Below are 6,030 nucleotides of genomic sequence, written 5' to 3'. Positions count from 1 at the left end.
ACTGTCCCCTGGGCTCCTTGCCAATTTGAGCTTCGCCCCTGTTCTTTGGGTTACTCTGCCTTCCCATTTTCCCTCAGCTCCAGTAGCTGGTGACAGGATGGGGTGCTAAGGGATGCTCAGTGCCAGGCCCTGCTCTTCCTTGTTGGGGGGTAGTCTTTGCATCCTCTCCTTCAACAGCACATGCATATTCTACTCTCTGGCCTCCCACCCGGCCCCTTCCCCTCCTCTTCAGCTATGGCCCTCTGTGATCCTGTGCACCAGATAGCTCATTCTGCCAGTGCCTCTGGGTCCCCCACAAATAAATTCCATAAATAAGGAAAGTGTGTCTTAAAGATAAAGCAGCTGGCCCATATGCCTATAATCTTGGCACTCAGAAGGCTGAAGCAGGAGGACCGCTGTGAGTTTGATAAGACTGGTAAATAGCAGGCCAGACGGGGCAACACAGTAAAACCCTGTCTTAAAAACAGAAATGAGAGGGCCGGGCGTTGGTGGCGCACGCCTTTAATCCCAGCACTCGGGAGGCAGAGGCAGGCAGATCTCTGTGAGTTCGAGGCCAGCCTGGTCTACAGAGCTAGTTCCAGGACAGGCTCCAAAGCCACAGAGAAACCCTGTCTCGAAAAACCAAAAAAAAAAAACCACAAAAAACAAAAAACAAAAACCAGAAATGAGGCTAGGTGTGGTGACACCTGTAATTTTAGCACTCAGAGGGCAGAAGCAGGGGGGGTCTTCATTAGTTCAAGACTAGCCTGGTTTGTACTGTGAGTTTCAGGCCAGACATGACATAATGACACAGTGAGGCTCTGCCTTTGTAAAAAAAAAAAAAAAGCAAAGTATAACTGGGTGTGGTGGCTCATGCTAGTGACATCAGTACCTACAAGGTAGGAGGATTACTCTGAGTTCAAGGCCAGCCTGGGCTCTGTAGTGAGGTCCTGTCTCACAAAAGATGAATGAGGGGTGGGATTGGATGGAGGGGAGAGCAAGTACAAATGCAATGTATAGAACTTGTTTGGAGTGTAATTTTAATCTAACTGGAAAAAAAATAAAATAGTTGGGGAAATTGGAATAATGGGTATTTGATGAGATATAAAGAATTGTGGTTAAATTTTTGGTGTAATATATTGGGGTTATGGTTTTTTAGTATTTAGGAAATTTTTTAGGTGTAATATGGTACTGAGTTTATGGTTTTTCAGTATTTAGGAGAAATATACTAAAGCTTTCTGGATGAATTCACGTTTGAGATTTGCTCTCACATATCTCAAAGCCTGGGACAAGCAGGTGGTATAGACAGTGCAGGTCAGACCTGGGGTGGTAACTGTTGAAAAGGATAGTAGGAATGAATATGTAATAGCCCTGACTATCCTGGAACTCACTCTGTAGAGCAGGCTGATCTGGGCTGATCTTCAGCACACAGAGATCTGCCTGCCTCTGCCTCCCAAGTGCTGGGACTAAAGGTGTGCGCCACCCCCCCCCCCAGCCAGATGGTAGGAATTTGAGGGTTCATTGTATTTTTTTTTTTTGAGACAGGGTCTCATGTCACCTAAGTCGGCCTGGAATTTGCTGTGTAGATGAGATGACTTTTAGAGTCTCCCTTCTGCTCACTGTCCCCAAGGCTAAGGTTACAACATTTGTAGTCATAGTTGGTTTTTTTTTGTTGCTTTTTATTTAGATTTTTGAGGCAGGGTTTGTGTGTGTGTGTGTGTGTAGCCCTGGCTATCTTGGAACTCACTCCATGGATCAGGCTAGTTTTGAATTCAGAGATCCACCTGTCTCTGTTTCCTGAGTACTGGAACTAAAGGTGTGCTCCACCATGTCCAGCTTACAATTGTTCTCTGTTTGTTTGTTTGTTTGTTGTGAGACAAGATCTCACTTTATAGCCCTAGCTGCCCTAGAATGTGCTATCTAGACCAGGCTGGTCTCAAACTCACAGCAACCCACCTATCTCTTCCTTCTGTCTTTCTCGCCTGATTCTTCATCAGTTTTATGTGGTGTGGGAGATCAAACCTAGGACTTATTTCCAGGTAAGCAATCTACCAACTGAGCTATATCCTCAGGCTCGCCTTCTACTTCCTATTCTTCCTTTCTTTTCTTTCATGCTGGAGATCCAACCCAGGGAGCCCTACCACTGAGCTACACTCCAGCCTACTCTTTACATAATAAGAAAAAAATTCTTGAAAGGTAAGAAACGCTAATTTCCAAACTTTCCATCCAGATAGAGGTTGGCTTTCCACGCAGCCTTTCAAGCATTCTGAAAGCTGTGTGTCTGGGCTGTGTTCAGTTGAGTAGTCCCAGGCTGTGAACACACACATTTAGGACATGGTAAAGGAAGTCACTGTACCATGCTCAACCACTTTCACCTTCCCAGCTAATCTCAGGAAAAAATGGATCCTCCTACACCCCTGCTTCCTGGCTCTCACCTCTATCCAAGCAAAGTATTGTGTAGCCATTTCCTTGTGAGCTTTAACAAACCACCTTGATGGAAGTTCACTGAAATCTAGTAAATTCTAAAGACTAAGAGAATTTTGAGGGAAGGACAGCTCCTTAAGACTCGAGAGTTTCTAAAAGGAGGCTCATTAAGACCCAGGAAACACACAGTTCAGAACTCTCAGAAGTCCCTGAAACTGACGAGATGTGTAAGAGTCTCCAGGTTATCTAAGGATGAACTACTGAGGAGGTTCAGACTTGTGGAGCTGCCTAGCAGACGCTGTGATCTGTGCAGTTTCTTGCAAGCTGTGCAGCAAGTTCCAGAGACTCCCATTTTCATCCATGTATCAACGCATCTGCTTTTGAGTTCTTCCTCCTCCTCCTGTAAATGACCCTCACCCATACTCCTGCAAGTAACCCCGGTGAACTCACTGGTTCACCAAATTGGACCATGGCAGTATCCTTACTTTTGTCTGTTTCCTACTGGAACCAATTAGATATTTGTTAACATCACACAGGGCCTCTGGCTTAGAGAATACTTCACATCGCAGCTTCCATGCAGCACTCCCTGCGATCTTGCTCACCCTTCGCCTTCACTGGACTCTCCCTTTGCTGTGCTCACCTCTGTTCCCCTAGTCCTCTGCTCCCTGCACGGCACCTTTGTCAGCTGTTGTCCCTTCCCAGCCTCATAAGCTGGGGTCCTCAGGTCCCTTCCCTCCTCTGTACCTGCCTGCTAGGATTGCTCATCTCTGCTTAGTTTCCACCACGAGGGATTCCCAAATCCCTTCTTCCAGCCCAGCCTCCCCAGGGGCTACAGGCATGGATAGCTCTGCAAGGAACCGTTCTATTGTATGCCCCCAAATTCCGGACATCCTGATTAGTGGAATCTCTGCTCCAGCACACCCTCCCCAGGCTCCTCACCCCAGGGGTCAGAGGATGTCCTTGTACCTTTACACCCTCCCGCCTCCTTCACTTCTGCCATCACTAACTTAAATGAGCTCTTGTCACTTTTAGCCTGTAACTTTGTGTCTCAATCTTTCTGGACCTTGGCTTTCTTAACTACAATGTGCTGTATACTACAGATAAATACTGTATGACATAGTATATAAGAGGTGTCTGGAGGGTTATGTGACGTGTGTATAGACCAGGGCCTGACACACACAGTGTTGGGCAGCTCAGCAAAACAGCAGCTGGGTTGACCTTCATCTCTGCTCTCCTGCTTGCCCAGCTCAAGTATCACCCATCACGTTCTGTCCTCTTGACAGCAGCTTCCTTCCCCACAATTTCTGGTTCCCTTTCTGAACTCAGTCCAGGCTAGAAACTCTTTAGATTTCAGATCTTCCCCTTATTCCTCTGTCCTGCACAGGCCAATGGTAGCCCCTAGTCTGTACACAGTTGCTTAAAGTTGGGCTCCACTTTGGTCTGCGAAGCCTTTTTCAGCTTTCTTTGCTCCCAAACCCCACTCCTCAGCTCTGAATGCATCTTTCTTAGGAATATCACCACCTCTACCTCTGTTCCTCATGTGTCCTTCTTTTGAGAAGGAACACCCTCACCACCACCCAATACTCACCCTTTACTGAGTGCCTGGAAAGTGGCCTGCACCTCCTGATGCCTCTGTCTTATTTGGCTGGCTACTGGCAGTAGGTGACACCCCAAAGGATTTCTGGGCAGCAAGCTGACTCCTGAGAGGGTTCCCTCATCTGTCCACAATGTTAGGGGTACCCTCTAGGTTAGGAATTATGTCATGCTCATTTACAACAACCCAACAGTCACACAGACAGCTGGAGGACAGGAGAAACGCAGCATAAACAGAAAGCAAAAGCTGGGGCTGAGGCTCAGCTGGCAGAGTGCTGGCCTAGCAAACACCAAGTCCTGTTTCATTCCTAGGACTGCATACAGTGGGCCTGGAGTCACAGGCTGGTGTTTCCAGCACCTGGAAAATGGGGGTAGGAGCCTCAGTAATGTAAGTTCATCTCAGCAAAAAACAAAAAAGAAAGGAAAACCTGTGCTGCTGGGTTAGCTCAATCCTATTGTTAGAACACGTGCCTATCATTTGTGAGGTCTTGGGTCTCTGGCACTTTATATACAGATATCAACAACAAAACACACACACACTCAAACCCAAAAACCCTTTAAAAATAAAACAAAAACAGAAAGAGGAAAGGAAATATAGAGAAGGGAGCTAGAGGCAGGGGACAGGATAAGGGAGAGAAGCTGAAGGACCCTCAGGTCTCAGGTGACCTAGACCTGCGCCTGCTCTGACTCTGCTCCTCTACAAGTCTCTGCTGCTGGCTTCTAAACAGAGATGGTGGTCTGAAATTAGCCACCGTATTTATGATTTAGATATCAATGTTACAAATCAGCTCCCACCCACGCTGCTGTCATTTTTGTTTTCTTCCTAAGACAGGGTCTCACAACTCTCTATGTAGTCCAAGTGGCTTTGAACTCTCAATCCTCCTGCCCTCTCACCCTGAAAGCGCTGGGGATACAGCACTGTGTGTATCTGGTTTCAATTTGATCATTAAACATTCACCAGGGCCTCAGTGTGTGTCTCCTCCGAGGTTTCAGAGACCAGCTCCAAGGAACGCTCTGACCCCCAACGCCTTCTCAGCAGTTTGGTTTCCCTTCAGAATTTAGACATGACCCAATGTTCTTCCCTCAGACAATTAACTCCCTCTCCTCCCAGTCCCAGATACATTTTCCTGCTACGGGCCTGACCAGACACAGAGGTCACTCTGGCCAGTCTCCTTGGACTTGGACACTAATGCCTCAGTGTCTCTCTACGCCTCTGGGAGGCAGGACCCCAGTGGCTTCCCCTATCGAAAGCCTCTCCCTGGGCCTCAGGAACACCACTTCCCTGCTCCCTCCTAATCTCAAACTTGTCCTCCTCTGTGCCCTGCACAGGCAATTTTTAGGTTTTTTTTTTGAAGACAGGGTCTCAATAAGTAGCCCAGGCTGGCCTCTAACGCGTTATCTACCTGGCTCAGTCTCTCGAGCGCTGGGTTTGCAGGCTTGTGAACGTCCTCTTCCTGACCTGCTGAGAGCCCCTCAGGTTCTGTCCTATGCTCTTTCCTACCACTGGACCTCATCCTTCAGGTTCAGTCCATCCACTGGCAACTCACCACTTCCTTCTCCAGCCTGCGTCTTACCAATTCCCTACCTCTTGGCAGTTTCAAAAGCACACAACTCAGACTGCCCTCATCACAACCTGGGATGGTCTCTTCTGGTCCTCTTGATTGGCAGGTGCCTAGCTACCGCTTTGCTCACACCCAGCCGGCAGGGAAGTCAGAGCTTCTCCCTCTCCTTCACTCTGGAGCATGGCGACTTACTGACCCCCTTACACCTCTCACCACCACCCTACTCACACTTCCCTCCTGGGACCGAGGGTGATCACTTTGAAAATGGCATTACTTGAAATGTCTCTGAAGCCCCAAACCTGTCACTGAATTCCAACTCGTGGCTTGATAGGAAACACGTAGGCCACACCCTTCCACCCGCAGGCCCCTTGATCTCCCAGTGCTGTCCACCGGTGTCCAGTTGTCCAAGGTTTGTCTTCACTCATCTGAGTTCCCAGACCTGTGGTTTCCTCTCCCTGGGGTACCATCTGTG

The sequence above is a fragment of the Microtus pennsylvanicus genome, chromosome 3 (assembly GCF_037038515.1).
Source record: "Microtus pennsylvanicus isolate mMicPen1 chromosome 3, mMicPen1.hap1, whole genome shotgun sequence".
In the NCBI taxonomy this organism is placed as follows: Eukaryota; Metazoa; Chordata; class Mammalia; order Rodentia; family Cricetidae; genus Microtus; species Microtus pennsylvanicus.
This window is presented reverse-complemented; position numbering follows the sequence as displayed.